Source organism: Mercenaria mercenaria, chromosome 5, assembly GCF_021730395.1.
Source record: "Mercenaria mercenaria strain notata chromosome 5, MADL_Memer_1, whole genome shotgun sequence".
NCBI classification, from domain to species: Eukaryota; Metazoa; Mollusca; class Bivalvia; order Venerida; family Veneridae; genus Mercenaria; species Mercenaria mercenaria.
Genome location: NC_069365.1, coordinates 82227761 through 82245571, shown reverse-complemented (window position 1 = coordinate 82245571; position 17811 = coordinate 82227761).

Genomic DNA, 17811 nt, shown 5'->3' with positions numbered 1-17811 from the left:
CTGGTGTCATATGAGAAAGAGTGGACGTGATCGCAATAAGGTTCGAACCCACGAACATGGGTTGAGCGGTCGACAACTTAGTCACTAGACCAATGTTCCCTTTCGTACAAAAAGAGTACTGTGATGATTAAGTAGAACTGGAAATCATGAAATATCATTAGTTAAACTAACTAAAAAAATTGTTATACATTATTCCACTTTTAAATTTTAAGTATGGTTAGAGACGATTAAAATAAATAGCGTGTAAGTATGAATTATGCATTAGCTAGTTCCAGCTTTTTTTTAGTCAAGAGATTTTTGCAACCAACAGGGTTCAAGTTATGTAACGGCGGACAGTGATCCTTAATTCTGTAAACAGTACTATTCTGTTCTCCGTACGTTTATCGCAAAATTCCCACTATGACTTCTGACATAATGTCTTTTTACAAACTCGTCAGAGGAATACGCCTCGCCCGGCAATAAAAATCACGACTCCGCGTTCCATGCATCTGCGCTGTCTCTATGCGGGCTAGTTACAGTTGTAATAATGTAAGAACTCAGATGCAGTTGTTTTCATTTCTAAAAGTTTTTAAAAACATCTATGAAAAAGACAAACTCCTGTTTACACATCGTCTTTCTTTAGAATTCAGTTAAATCCGTGTTTAAAGCTTCAAGGATACTTAGATTAGTCCATTAGTATAACTTGGGACCATACGTCCCTTTTCATTTTCATCTGGTGTACCATTGAAGTTTCCACGTATACGCTGTATAAATACATTTGCTGATGTCTCTTAATATATTTAAGGAAGGTACTTTTTAACTTTTATGTGCAAAATATTTTGTCTGCTAAGTCCGGGGCTAGCGGGTGTGAATGGTAGAATCCATTTTACTACTCTCCATGAACAGGCTAAATCAAACCCGGTCTGCAACATTTTAAATTTTGGGCGACCTGTGGATTTGCCACATTTTCTGTTTTATAGCCTCAATGTAAGGAAAGGTATGGGGAAAAAGGTTTTAAAAAAATATCATCCTTTTGTTCCTGGTGTCTTTCTTTTATCTGCCTATTTTATATGTTTTCATATAAACAGTACAATGTCATTTATTTGCAGAAACGCGTTGAGAATGTATGTTTAAGTGAGGTGAATTTACAAAAACTATCTAACAGATGTTCATGCATTTAATGACAAACATAATTTCAAAATTACTTCCGCGATAAGGAAACTTATTTTATATCTTTTCACATAGTAACTGATTCATTGAATCACGTCGAGAAACTATGTGCATAAAAATCTTTTTAGATAACCTTAATATGAAATAATTACTCAACTCAATTTCAAAAGATACAAAAATACATATAAATGTCATGAATTTAGAAACCATCACATTTCCTTTTAAGGCTTGAATATCATGAAAAAAAACAAAATAGCTTCTTTATCCTGTTATATCTTTAAAACAAATTTAAAGTCAGTTTTGTTGTCTTATTTGTTCATGCTTTGAGATCATGGAGAACCTTAAGTTTTACTATTATAACAAAAGAATGCCGCTAAAGCCGTTGCTATGGGGGTGGGAGGGGGTGGGGGTGGGGGCGGGGAGGGAGGAGGAGAGGGATATTGTACATTTCCAAAAAGCTCTTATAAACTGTCTTAATCAAACTGAGACTGCTATTATATTGCTTGTTTGCTTTCTATGCCTCTAAATGATCTTTTCACAGATTGTAACTGCTATTTGACCATATATCAGTGATAAGTCTATATTTATGCCTTTGTTTCTTGATAAATGATTTTTGCTCGTTCTATAAAATCATTGCTTGTATGTTTATTTTGTGACTCATTAAAAAGGGAAGATGTCATAAGATATATAAAACCATGTCTTTGAACTACTTCTTGCAATTTTAACATATTAACTTAGAAGTCTCAACTTAGAAGTATCGATTAGTAAAAAGGTCCGTCTCAAATATAAACTACATTGCAATTTGTTTCAAGCTTTTTCGCATACCCCTGTACGATTTCAGACAAAACAACATTTTATTTAAGTGTACTCTTTACATTGTATATATAATGAACAGTTTTTTTTTTTTTATTTTCATCATCGTTTAAAGGTATACTAGACCAAATTCCATATTTGAAAACATGAACAAAATACTAGTTTCTATATATTAACAGTACTATGTATTAGGTTAAAATAGTACACGCCGTATACATGAATACAGTATGTGTACTACCAATAAAAATCTTAACGTTTTTTAAACAATCGACATTAACTGCATGCATTGAATTATGAATGTAGCTCTACAGACACAGTTATTTTGTAATATTTCGTTAAGTTAGATAAATTTGATGAGGATTTTTAACATTCTAGATATTAAATATTTACATATTAGACATTTCAATGAAAGACAGGCATTGGATATTTTCAAAAAACGTAAGTTATCAGATATCAGTTTACCGCTATACATTAGATTTCAGTTTACCGATATACATCAGATATCCGTTTACCGATATACATCAGATATCCGTTTACCGATATACGTCAGATATCCGTTTATCGATATACATTAGATATCCGTTTACCGATATACATTAGATATCGTTTACCGCTATACATTAACCTCCTGGGGTCTGTTATCAGAGTTAATTCTTACTTAGATGTGAAGTGGAGATGTCATCATCTGTTTAAGCTAACAAAGAAGAATCAAATTTATAATTACATAGGCGGGTTTTTTTTTCCTGCGGTAAATAGTTGTTCAATTTTTAAATGTGCTTCCCAGTCTCATCATCGTGTTAAAATGGTACAACCATTTTTTTAACAATACAGGATATTAATTACTACCTACTGAAACGATTATGAAACAAAGACAGCTGATATGGATACTGAGCAATTTTAAATCGGATTACAAACATGTATTCTTCCATGCTTATTTCAAATTTCTTTTCATAGTAAAATGTTTTCGTTTTATATATATTAAAGAAACAATACTTCTTCAAAAGCAGTAAGCCAACTATGAATGTCTTACTAAACTTTTTAATGTATATTTAGATTAGAGCCGTTGTACCAAATCAGAAACGCAAAAAGCGAAATCAAATGATTGCTCCGATTATTCGGACAAACTAACACCATGTGGTGTATATGTGTTCGATATAACAAGCACATCATCGGCTGATGACCTTTCAAGTAAATGTTTTGCACGTGTAACTTTCACTTCTAATATATTTTCTATATCAAGTGTCAGATTTATTTCCTTGCTCCTTATGTCGCCATTAACGCCGCGTCAAGCCAATTTCTTCCTAACTGAATTTCTTCTGTAGATCAAATGGCGGAGACCACATTACCAAACGCTGTGTATAGACTGCCTAAAATGCTTCTTAATATGTAATAAGCTATAGCAAATGAATTGAAAACAAGTAAACATATTAGGTTTCACGTAAAGGCTTTTTACTGAAATACTCCGTTCAGAAGACCTATAAGTTTTTCAAGTGTCATTTTGCTACTACATTTGTTAAAACATTCCTAGTTTACTCAAATGTTCAGTAAGATTTTTACATTTGGTTTATACACATTTCTTTTACACTTCATATTAAGTTATTGTCTGGTATACAATTTATCCATTTTTTGAACAAAATTCATATATAAGAAACAACAGGTATTTTCTGTCTATTGTGAATGACATTAGAATACAAATAAACAGGAATAAATTCTATAGAAATATGAAATGCAAACAAGCCAAGTAGCAGTCTCGATTTGTTTATGAGAGGTAAAGCCAAAATGTGTTGGCAGAAGACATCACATCAAGATTTCGTGTGAACCGCTCGAAACTGGTTCCAAAACAGTTCTCAACTTTACCTATGCTGTATTTTTATGGAAAACAAAGAAACATGTTTACGTTAAAAACAGGTCCTGTGTGGGGTTTCTTTAGCTTAGCAGGTTCTTGTTTATTGGTTTTAGATACATTTGTGCGGAATATTTTGCCAGATATATTACTGGACATGAATCGTGATATACTTGTTTGTTAACTGTTTCGAAATTGAGCAAGTTTATTGATTTATTCGACATTGCAATAACCGATAAAAGGAGTTCTGTAAAACATGTCCAAAAAATCTTTACTACGTTGGCTTGGCAGTAGAAAATTCTTTTGTTTTATTTAAGGGATGTTCTCTGTTAAAATCAGTCTAATATACAGTTTGAGCAAATCATTTACGCTTACTACTGTTATGCTGTGATTTTTGTGTAAATTTCTTATATTATATTTTTCATTTATTATTAGTAAAATACTTTGTTTTTGAACTTTGGCCTATATTACTTTTTGGTCACAAATATTTTACATTTTTAATATTTCTTTATATTCCCACAGTCAGGAATGTAATCTTTTAGAAAAGCACTACTTTGCTAAATTTTTGTGATCACACTAAGAAGTATCAATATCCTGACATCTGTAGCTAGGTATGGAGCCACTTAACACTTCCCTTACTTTCAAAGGAAGTGATCAAAAGTTTTCTGTTTTAGCAAATGTTAAGCTGTATTGTTCTAAAAACATAGGTGATAGTTTGTCTGGCTTGACATGTACAACATCTTAAAGATTTTCACAGTTTTTTCTACTACTTAACCAAAATTTAACATCTCCGCCTTATGTAAATTATGTGAAATTTTGCGTTTGGATTGGTCAAGATCCGAGGACCAATGGCCAACGAGAGGAACCCTCAAAAGATCCCTTTTCCAGCAGGCAGACATCATTAAGCCAACTTTCTTATGAAGGAAAATAACAAAATAAAACTTGCTGGAAAAGAGGATTGATCTTTCTTCTATATATTTTCTTAGGTAAGTGAGTTCTTATGTATCTCTTTGAGTTTTTGATATTTGAAAAATAATTAGAATTAGAAGTCAAAATGAAAATTAAATTAAGTTGTTATCTATCATTGCTCTGACCATTTTTGTTAGAAGCAATAGGTGTAAATAAGTTGTTTGTACATAAACTTAAAGTTCCTGATTTAACTTTAAATATCTTGAATTTTGTTAATATTTCATTTCATGGATAATGAATATATATTTTTCTAGATATCATATTGTGATTTCTTGAGATTTATGTAATAATGGTATGTTAACTTGAAAGTTCCTGAAAGAACTTTATATCTCGAATTTTTACAATATTTCATTATCTATAAGGTATGTGAATGATTTGGTACAAAATTACAGTTCAAACATTTGTTAACTAAAGTCCTAATTATCCGTCTCATTTTATATTTTGGATATTTATAATTAGATCATGAAATAAAAAGGTAATCTTAGTGACTTTGCTTATGCTTATTCTAGAAATCAGTAGTAATTTCTGTTGGATTATATGTATATTCAAAATATTTTTTTGTTTATTATCAGACATACATATATACATACATATATTTTAATATGTAAATCATCATTCTGCCAACTTTCTTATGAAGGAAAATAATAAAAAAAACTTGCTTGAAAAGAGGATTGATCTGTCTTCTATATATTTTCTTAGATTCCCCATTCTACAAAAGTTTCGGAGGTAAAGTCTTCGGCGGAACACTCCTACAAAACAGATGATCCTTTCAATACATCACTAAGTCTTCATGCAATTATTGTATCCTGCATGCAATAGCAATGGGTTGAATTGTGCTCTATGTATTGGGAAAACGGTACAAATTCAAGGAGTCACTACAGCTGTTTATATTATGAGAAAAGATTACACAATGTAACTAAGAAGGATCAAACAATCGTATATACAACTTACTTTAGACGCTAGGTTAGATTTGGTTGTTCATTTATTTTGGGTTTAATGCAGTTTTACAACAGTATTTTAGTTATGCAGCGGCGCGAAGTTAAAACTAACTAGTGTTCGTTCCTGGATTCTGTACCAGTACAAACCATTTCTACGCAAGTAACTGCCAACTTCCCAACATGAATCAGAAGAGGTGGACAAATGATTTCAGACACAATATCTTATCTAAAACCGTCACGGAAAACAAACGCATCGCCCGGGGATTGAACTCACGACCCGCGATCTCTATAGAGCTAGGCAAGCGGGCTAGATAAGAACGTACAATAACGTATAACCTATATTGTTATAGAATATGAAGGTGTAAAAAGTATTAACTTGATAGTTATGAAAGAGAATAGATATACACATTAAGCAAACTGAACTTAGACATAGACACAAAATAACAATCAAAATATATGTTACATGTACCAAGATAACAGGTTGTAAATCAAAGACAGTATATCACACATATAACTGTCAAGGAAATATTTCTAAAACGATTGAGATAAGGATAAAAAGCGAATGAAATTTAGAAATAACTGATTTATAGAAAGGAAATGATCAGAGAAATGGCCCACAACCCAACAATGTCGTTAAAATTACATGTTCAAACATTTATTTTCACGTATATCAGTGTCAAAGTGTCTAATATAATGTTTTTCATACGAAAAAAGTAGCTATTCTATATAATCCTACATTTCCTCTCTTTTATAACATGCTTTAAATGCCCATAAATATCAATGATTATGCTATTTGTGTCTCCTGTTTGTTCACCAAATTGAACGGTTTGACGAATAGGGCATAATATACATCCTACTTAACAAAATATGACATTCAATGAAGAGCACAAGACAAAATTACACATTACTTCTTCTTTACAATAGGCAATGTATGAGTGCAATAGCATTGAGTAATCAAATTGTTCCATGGTAACTATACAATATTTAACAGAACTGCAAACATTATTTGTACTTTATGAGCAATATTTAAACGAAAAATTGATTTAAATGAATACATGTATTTTAAATTACAATATTTTTCATAAAGCATTTATGTTATTTTGAAAAGTTTTGCAGCGTCATTTAAGCAAAGGTGAATGGCCCTTGAGTATATGTGTTTAACAGTATTCTACTATCATGTTAACTCATTGTGTAAAAGGTCAACGTTCGAATGTCGTATGTGCAATGGCATATTTTGAACATATTTTCCTTATGACGGTTATCGTATGTTGCGTGCTGTACGATATTCAATTAGTCCGTAAAATGTCAAAGTTCGAAATGCTACATCCTCGAGTCTTTTATTTTATTGTTTGCAAGGCATTTCAGTTTTTTACCGATGTACCGTGTTGCACGACATTCCAATGTGCAAAAATTGTAATGCCGACTTTTGCATGTCATTCAATATTTCACGAATGCCGCATGTCGTATATCGCGCGCTGAAAAACACTCAAATATGTATTCGAATGTCGTTTGACCCGTGTCTACTTTTTCACGACATTCAAATATTTTAACTCTGATAATATGTTAGGTTTTAACACTATAAAAACTGATTTTTTTTAAATCGTTACATGTAAAGTAATAATAAGTTCAATGTAAAAATCACCTGTCTAGTCCTGTTATGTGTCTGAAGCATCAGTTTATGACCAATTTCAATATCAGCAAGTGTCTCAACTACATTACGGCTTATAGACAGCTGCAAAGTCTATAACATGTGTCGTTTGCATTATATTGTCACTACTTGTATGGAGTGTCTGAACGATTCCCCCTGGTCCTAATTTGAACGATATACCAATACTTTGGCCAAACTGAGAACAAAAGAAGGCAGTCTGATTAACAAAACGCTGTACGTCTGACAAATGATGTATTCCTTTTGTGATCAGAAATAATAGAACCAAAAATAACAAAAATATATATTGTATGACGTAAAATCATTTGGATATATTCTACTCCTGAGACCGATCAAATGTATGAGAGCAGTTTTGCATTAGATGCAACATATTTGGAAACTAATTACTTTCTCCAATTTTATACTATTGAAAAACACCTGCCACATCTATTGATTACAAATGTCATCAATTTATTTTCAGCAATGTTAAATTGTCAAATGTCTGTTGACGGCGTACAGTAAGTCTGTCATCAAATGTTGGTTTATTTAAGGTATTAAGGTCACAAGAGCACATATGTAGCATGCAGCTGTATACAAATTGATTCCTAAAGATTAATACACTACACTTACCTATTTTAAACACGAATAATATTCATAGCCTCAATGACACATCAGCTTTAATATATTATTATATCGCGATGATAACAACTTAGATTTGTATGACTTTTAGAGAATAATATACTTTGTGACGTTTTGTTGATTGCATTCGAAAATAGGTGTGGTGCGAAACACGTTTTAGTATTAAGGTGTATATGTTACGTCTTATATGTTGGTTGTGTCACTCGTTTTTATGATTCCGCCTATTTATGATCACCCCTATTATTACTTACCCTTTTCAAATTTCTATTCCTACCTCTTGCCTCGTAATTCCAGCTAGTTTGGTATTAGAAGCAACAGTTTGCTATATTTTTACTACTGTTTTAGCTTTGCGATGTTTGGCTGTTCTCAATGCCTCCATGGAGTCTACACTTATTTTTGATGTCAAAACTCAGTGATGCTCCTCTCTCTCTCTCTCTCAAAATAAGTTGTATTTGTACTTTACTGAGTCGTTAAACATACGAACTAGTCACTAAGAACACTGGAAAATTCAGAGACAGTATCATTGACAAAGATAAATGAACAGTTTAAAGCTCGTGTTGGCAGATAACGACAAGACAGTCAGCACCTACAACTCAAGATACAATTTAAACGTGGTGTTTGTTTGTTTATTATATGTGTTTATTTGTTTTTACCTCTTCTTATAAATGTAAGCAAATGCTTAACACCGCTAATCCAAGACAGCCAGTGTGGTGTTGAACACAAGGGGTCCGAAACTACTCATGTGAGAAAGCTATTTACCTGGCTTGTGGAAGATCGTTTGTTGTCAGCAAAATGTCAAGGGAAGCACTTAGCCAGAAAGTCTGGACGGCGTTTTTTAAAAGATGTTTTACAATAACTAAGATTGTTGAACGAGTTCAGAGGAAATACAGTGTGCCTTTGCTATTCATCTGATATATGGCTCAGGTAGCATTCATGATAAAACCCTTTACTAAATACACTTTAGTATGATTTATACAACAATCAGTAATTGATTTTACTCTATTTACTTATAATGTTTCACCTCCATGACGTTTGATTTGACGAAATGTTTTCATATGTATTGTATACAGAAGTTAGCTAGTGGCCTTTGCATGCATTTTGAGACAGCGTTATTAAAATATGACCCATTTCGTCATAATATAACTTATAAATGTGTTTAATTGCAGTTTCTCTATCTTGTTGTATACCATGTTCAAAGACAATGCATTCAATTTGGTAGATACGTGTAATATTTTTTGTTCAGTGACAAAACACATATATAAAATACTGGGCAAACTCTTCTTTGTAGAATGAACCCCTTAATTTTGTTTTAAAGACATGCTTATATAAAATTTGTTTGACTTAGAGTAGACCATCAGTTAAATATCACAGACCTAATTAACATTTCTGAATTACTTTTATCCAGAAGCAATAATGAATGATATGTGTCTGTGTAGTGTCCTTGAACTGTGCAATACCTTGTTTCAGAAGTAGTTTTTGTAGTCTGGAGAACATAAATACTAATTTGACCTGCTAAATAATGTAAAGCTCCTACCTATTGATTAAGCACTGTAAGTGTATTGACCAGCTATTAACTTTTCTGCAGTCACTTCCAGTAAGTGTATTGTACTAGCTATTAACTTTCCTGCAGTTACTTCCAATAAATAAGGATACACATATCAATGCATGTGCAAGTAGAGCTAGGATCGAACATAATGTATATGATAAAAACAGCTTATTTGGCATACTAGATATTTTGAGTCGTTGTTTGACTTAGGATGTTTGCAAAACAAAGGAATAAGCGCCCTACAACGACCCAAGCAGTCTTTTTACTTTAAAGGGAGGTCATTACTTTGGTAATTAACTGGCGTTTTAGTATGCATTCAGTGTCCCTAATTGTCTTTTCAAAAGATTTTCGTCTATGCGTCATTAGAAACGAAAAATATGAGCTTTTTACGTAAAGCTATAATACAAATCCGAGCTTACGAAATCAAGGGTCAAATCAAATCGTTACTAATTTCAAATTTTGAACTAAATCAAGATATTAACGAAAGTTTATGGGTTCGATAAGCAAAATCATGTACATAATATTTTGAAATACATTCCAGTCATAGCTAAATGTAAAACAATATACGAATCTCTTCAGTAAGATATTTAAGTACTGGTTTACAAATGAATTGACTCCTGTTTGATTAAATGAGATAGATGCTTATGTGTATAATGCTGCGATACTAAGAAGGAAACGTTTCTAAGAGTATGATTTAATTCAGAAAGGCCAAGTCATTACTTATGATAGATTAGATTAAGTTATGGATTTGTATGATATCAACGCGTGTCTTAATATGTGAATAACGTACCGATGTTACCGATCGGTAAAGACCAAAACTGAATCGACATGGCTGTATGATTATACAACGGATTTAAAGATGTTTTAAATAACAAAAATCAGGAGCTGTATATTATATATTTTAATAGGAAGGTGAAACACAAATCAACGTGAGAGGGTCGTTTTGGCTGTTCTGTTAGATGTTGAGAAGATCGATTATTATTTTTTTGATACTAGTGGTAAGCAAAACACATATTTTCTGTAACAAGTTACAGTACAAAGTCATCATAGAATTGTTGATGCGCTACATGCATTTGCAAGAACTTTCTATACAAACGCTCAAATATAGCATTTATTTTTTTAACTGTGAAATCGTTAACAATTTCCAAATATCAAGATCTTGGAAGTAGAAAGAATCAAGTCTACTCCCTAGTAAATGTATATGTTAAATTAAGTATTATGAGTATATTTAAATAGTCAATACAAATTTACATAACTAATATTTTGGATGAATAAACGATGTGACGTTTTATTTTAACATTTATATGATATTGACAATTCAAACCTTTTGTAGCCTGCAAAATGTCAATTAAATTTTTCAAAACGTTTTGCTATCTTACTTTTGTTGTTTTGCCACCAACGCCTAAATTTTTTCAACTATCTTGTATCAGATTGATTTCCCTATTCCTATTTAGACAATGAAACTACACCTCGAGTCGATTTATCATCTAGAACAAAAGAGGCAATCTAATTAACAAATCGTCTCATATTCTATATCTAATGTATTCCCTTTGTGATCAGAGCAGTAGAACTGGAAGTAGCTAAATATGCATGGCATGACGTAAACCAATTTTATGGAAATAGTTTATTCTGGAGACGGATCAAACATAGGCCAGTCATCTTACACTTGCCACAATGTACAACGTTCCTAAGTTATAGTACACTTAAACGACCATTAAGTGGTATCTTATGTTATCTAAATGACTTTTGTAATTAGTTTTGAAAGGTTTTGCTTTATCCTAAGGCGATGAAAGGGGTGTCAGGTTTACTGTTTATTTCAACAGTGTGTTTTGATGATATCCAATATTCTGTGCGACACATAAACTATTTGGTGACTAACACTTTTGTTACACATCATTATGTTTTTTTTTGTATTTGGATGGTTAGTGCAATTTGGATTTAATACTGTTGATTTCCATTCACTAATGTAAACAATTAATTTAGAATCCAAATATCCTGAAATGCTGTTACAATTATATATGATTATTATAGAAAAGTTCATGATTATAGAAAAGTGGAGTTTTAAGGTTTATAGCGGTATGACGGAGACAGACAGGAACCATAAAGTTAACTACTTATTTGGTCAATGCACTTACATTGGAGCGATTTTCCGCTTTCTTACAGAAAACTTACGTGTCACGATATTTACGACGCTGTGTCCCGACCTCAGTCGGTTTCCAATTCAGTAAAGAAGTGAATATTTTATTTCTTGTGTATAGGGCCCTTCAGCGGAACTACGATGGCAGATACGGTGCAACAATGTAGGCTTTACAAGCGGAGATAAGATTCACTTGTATTGAAAATGTGAAGCGGTACTTTTCACATACTATTGTTTTACTTGATACCCTCTAGATTTACATTTCCTTTACAACTAAAAAGTTCATTTTGTTGATTCGGAAGACTTTTCACGCGTTAAGAGCTAACTCCTGTCGTCAATTACTACACTTTAAACATCTTTTCCAAAACATACGAAGTTTCAAGATTTGAAATAATTTTGACATCAAAGCTAAGCTGGAAATACTGAGAAACCTTTAATAGACTTCACTCAACTTTTGCTTTTCAGGAGATTCATTAAAGTGTTGATGAAGGTTACATGTTATATAATATATGTATGCATACATTTGTCAGGTTAAACAATTTTGCTCTTGTCCTTTTTCCTAAACAGTGCGACCTTTTACACCTCTGTGGCTTTCGAACATAATGGCTATCAAGTGTTAAAGATTTGTCTACCGTTAACCAGTTGGAACATTAGTGCTGCTATTGCTACTGACCGTTCCAAGGTGATGTCCCTCTGTTTCGATTTCTGTCTTAATATCTTACCTGTTTGGTGTTGGTTTTGTTTTGCATGTATATATCACTTGCATATGTACAGTGATTCTGCCATTTGGTTGTGGTTTGGTTTGAGGGGTTTTCCCACTGCATATTCATCCATATCCAAATTATTTTCTTTGATAGTTATTTTGATATTCTGTCTACTAATAGGCAGTTTCATAGCTATGACACAAAAAGAAATGTGACTAGACTTGACGTTCTGTTCATATTTGATCAAAGATTACAAATGTTTTTGTCAGGCGAGAAGCTTGTTTTGCTCCTATCTAAAACTAATTGTTTCTGTAGCATCACGAGAGTGAAGTATATGTGACTTTGTAGTTAACAATTTGTCTAAGTTATTCAGTCAGTAAACTGTCAGTGAACACCCCTTCGAATAATAAATGGTCTTGCCCGAACTGAATGACGGACCAGTCCATGTTAGAAATTTAGCAGGGTAAAGATTAAATAAATACCAAATTCATATATATAAGGAAATTCTCGGAAAGGGCGTAATCTGTACGGTCGCTTCTGTCAGTGCTAAATATTCATGTCAATGACCTGAGTCAGTACAAACTAGCAATTCTTAGCGAAACTGGCATCAATTATTCATTGTTGTATCTGTTTGTTAGTCAGCCATATGCTGCGAAATGTCAAAAAAATGTTTATCATCCTCATTTTGTCTGTTTGCTATGTATGTATAGGCAATGCCTTTCCTAATGATTAAATATTCATAGTCATTCCAGTGCAGTGTTTTGATTGATTGACTGATTGATGTAGACTATTATTAATAAATTGTAAGGTTATACTTGTATTGTTTAAAGATAGTACTTCACTTTGATAACAAGTAAACAAGCTTTGTAATAAATGGAAATTTGCATACGTTTTTAAAAGTCTATTTCTAATTATATTTTAGTTTTAACAAAACTGCATACTTATCAACGTCTGATACAGTTTTACTGATTGGAAAATTTGATATTATAAAAAGCTTGAATCTCTGCTTGAACCCCAGATTAAAACAGACCTGTCACCGGGGGATAATATACCATGTCTTAATATATATCTAGGTTTATTTAGTCACTATTCAGTAAATCTCGCTCACCAATGGTCCATTATAGCTAACAATATATTCAAAGAAACTAGAATATGCTTTTAAAGAAAAGCCCATGTCTTCCCAAAAGCATAGTTAATGTAGTAATAGACAAGAAGACATTCAGGAGTTGAAATTAAAGAGACACTGATGGTTGGTTTAGTGTCTGAAATGCAGTAGGGGCCATCGACTAATAATCCTTAGAAGTTTCAATGTTCTGGATTAGGTGTTTCTCAAGTTATAGATTAAAAACAGTTTTCCATTTCAGGACCCTGTGACCTTAACTTTTGATCGAGTAACCCAAATATCAACAGGGTCATTTACTCTGCATGCCCAACAATCCTATAAAGTTTCAACATTCTGGAGTGGATCGGAAACGGTTTCCCATGTTGAGGCCCTTGTGACCTGACATTTAACAGAGCGACCTACAAGATCAATAGAAATCATTATCTCCGCATGTTCAATCATCCTATGAAGTTTCAATGTTCTGGGTCAAGTGGTTCTCAAGTTATAAATTAAAAACTGTTTTCCATGTTCTGGAACCTGTGACCTTAACCTTTGATGGAGTAATCTCAAAGTCAATATGGGTCATTTATTCTGCATGTACAATCATCCTATAAAGGTTCAATATTCTTGGTCAACTAGTTTTGAAGTTATTGATCGGAAACGGATTACCATGTTAAAGCCCTTTTGACCTTGCCTTTAACGGAGTGACCAAAAAAATCAATAGGGGTTATTTACTCTGTATGTCCAATCATCCTATGACGTTTGAAGGTTCTAGGTCAAATGGTTCTCCATTTATTGATCGGAAATGAAATGTGATGGATTCTGGCCCCTGTAACATTGACATTAATAGAGTGATCAAAAAGCAATAGAGGTCAGCTATATTGCATGTCCAATGATCCTACAAAGTTTCAGCATTCTGTGTCATGTGCTTCTCGCGTTATTTATCGGAAACGGGTTTTCATGTTCAGGCCCATTTGACCTTGACCTTTGGTGGAGTGACCCCAAAAACTACAGGGGGCGTCTACGTAATAAGCCTTACCACCGTATGAAGTTTGAAGGTTCTAAGTCAAATGGTTCCCGAGTTATTGATCGGAAATGAAGTGTGGCGGACGGACGGACAAGGCAAAAAAAGCATGTATCCCCCAGTAGGGGTAAACATAATTACCCCGTCTGATGCATTGCCCTATTATATGCAAATAACTTACTTAAACTGGAAATATATTGGATCAAGAACATGCTGAGAGAGCAATACTCTAATAAGTGGTTACACGTACGGCAATTGTTTGATTTTAGGAGCATCCTTATGGAAAATACATCGACATGTTTCAAACTTTCCTGATTAGGTTTCGTTAGAATTTCAATCATTAGATTATTACAATAAAAAATCTATATTCTTCCTTACATCAAAGCAAATGCATTAGAATTTGCTGTTCGATGTCTTTTATCATCGTTCATTCTGACAAAACTTCATAATAATTTTATGCACGCAAAGAAGAGATTGAAAGAACTTTACTGGTTTAAAAATAGCATGAAAACATCTCTGATCAAAGAGTGTTAACTTGATTTTAGATTTTTAAATAATGGTAATATTGACAAGTTATTGATCCTCGGCCTTTTTGCAGCAGTACACGCATGGAGCTCAAAACACGTCCTCTCCCTACTGTGTTTTATGTCAATGTAGTAGAGTGGAATTCGAAATAGTACTGGTAGCTGTGTACACGTACACATCTCATTTATTGAGACAGCGTCCTTTTATATCCGCATCAGTAGCGCAATGATAGAGCGGTTTCTTTGAATGTATGTCCAAAATGGTACTGGTACATTCCTTGCTTAGCACTCAGTTTTTAAAATCGGTTGTACCAGGAGGTGGAGTAACTGCTACTGGAGACCTAGTTGGTCGCAAAAGAGTTTTGCAGCTCGTGTTCTCTCTTAATTATGTGCGACATTAAATAAAGCTTGTAAGTAATATAATCATTATCTAATTTAAATTATTTATCAAGTGATTGATCAGGCTATTTAGTTAACGTGAGTTTGCGTACTGATTCTGAAAAGTTATGTACGAATACCCTCCCCCCACCACCCCCACCCTGGAAAACTGGTATGGAATATCATATTATAATATCTTTTTCTCTTTACAGCCGACTTTAATTAAAGGGCAAGGAATGCCTGAAAATAAGTCAATTCTATATGAAAGCCATTCTCAAGACTTTCATAACGTTGAAAAAACACTTAAGATCAGACCACTATTGAAAAAGATATGGCAGTTTGAAATTTAAGAAAATGCTTGATCATAGAGACAGCCATTTTAGTGTGTTTATGATGTCGTTTACATATTGCTGAATGCTTTATTTATCAAATAACCTTTGATTTTATATGTTTTGTAAGATGCAAAACATGGTAATATCTTTCATTATAGGTGGAAAAATATAGAGAAATTATTTTACAGAAATAAGAAAATACAGTTCAAATATACATCTAAAAACAAAATGGCCGCCAAATGATCAAATATTTAAATGTTTTTAACTTTCTCATTTTTAAGCCGATTTTGAAAATTCACTTCTTAGAATGATTTAAGAAATCCTAGCAGAAATCCTTACATAAGAACAACATTGACTTTTCCTTTTAAATAAAACAAAAAGAAAAAAATACAAAATCCAACATTTTATTGGTTGAATTTTCATCACAACTTTTCATGTATTTTTGCAACTTTACATACGATCAGATTAGGGCGGTTGCAGCACAGTTTGGTGGATGAAATGGTTTTGATTTTTTTTCAGGATAAAATAGTAAAATGAAATCACGCATCTGTTTCATTACTTATGTCAAATTGTTACTTTAAAGAACGCAATGTATCACAAAAGCGAAATAAATTAACTAACGTTACTATCACAAATAGCGATTACAAGATGGGCTATCTTTTTCTAAAACCGACGTTTTGCAATAATAAAGACGCCTGAGATATTGAAAAGAAGTAAACATTTCAATGTTCAAAGGTACAAGTTTTATGCCATCATTCTGATAGCTTCTACGTGCGGTGGAATTCTGCTATTAATACAAAGTAGAGTATTGATGTAAACCTATACCATCTACACATCACTTTTTATTGTGTTTGTGACGCTTATATATTCATCAGTGAAATAAAACTTGCAAAAGACCAGATCATATTTCCTTAGACGTACGAGTCAAGAAATAAAAACAGACGATCAGTGTGAAGATCGTGTTCATAAATTCATTTTATATCATACTCACAGACGGAAGCAATTTGCTTGAAAGCATCGAATCGAGAAGGAATGATTTATTGCTTTACGTAAAGACTATTTGTATAATTTATTATTACATTTGTCCTTTTGTAAATCGCTGGTTCACAGTTTGTGTGGACTAGATCAAACACATCATAAGGTGAAGACTAAAAAATAAGATGTGTATATAAAGCAACATCAAAATTAATCTTATTGTGTTAGTGGACTTGCTGTGGAATGTGCAGGCTTGTTTGTAATAGTTGGCCTGGTATACTGTGGTTGTGGTTAGTTCGTATAAACTCTCTCTACGTATATAATAATTTTGATTGCGAATTTGTATCCTCGCGGAACTCACGTATAGGAAAGTCAACTGTTTTAAATTTAATTATATTCCTTAATGCAAGCTATGTCTTTAAATTCAGTGTATCATTGAGATCCAGTTAACTTTCAGAGAGGGAAAATATAGCTTCTCTGGTCCCAATCTGTTAAAAAGACTACACTGTCACTGTTGAATTGTGAGACATGACAGCATAGATTTGAGTATATATGCAAATGTTGAACCAGTACGAATATGTAGACTATAAGTACAATTCGGGTGTGTATATATAGCAGCATTGAAACTAATCTTATAGGGTTAGTGAACTAGCTGTGGAATGTGCAGGCTCATTTGAACTGCTAGGCGCTTTACTGCAGTTGGGCTGGTATATTGTGGTGGAGATTAGATCGTATAAATTAAATCTATATATGACAAAGCCGACATTTGCAATCGTTTCATGCTAATGATGTCGTGTTTTCGAGTAAGAGATGACTACGTTTAGATATACAATCATGTTTTGCAGAGACAATTGAAGGAATAAGAATGCTAAGTCATGGCAATTTTTATGTCAATTTGGATATGTACATGATTTATATATGTATACATAAACTACACTAAGCGAGAGCGCCAGCAATTAAAGTCATTGTAGAGTCTATAGAAGTTCGAAGTTAGCATTGAGCGTATAAATACATACGTTTACTTAAGCACGTTTTGACATATTGTATCAAGAAAAGATATCATTTCTCCGCAAGCACAGCAATAACTTATTTT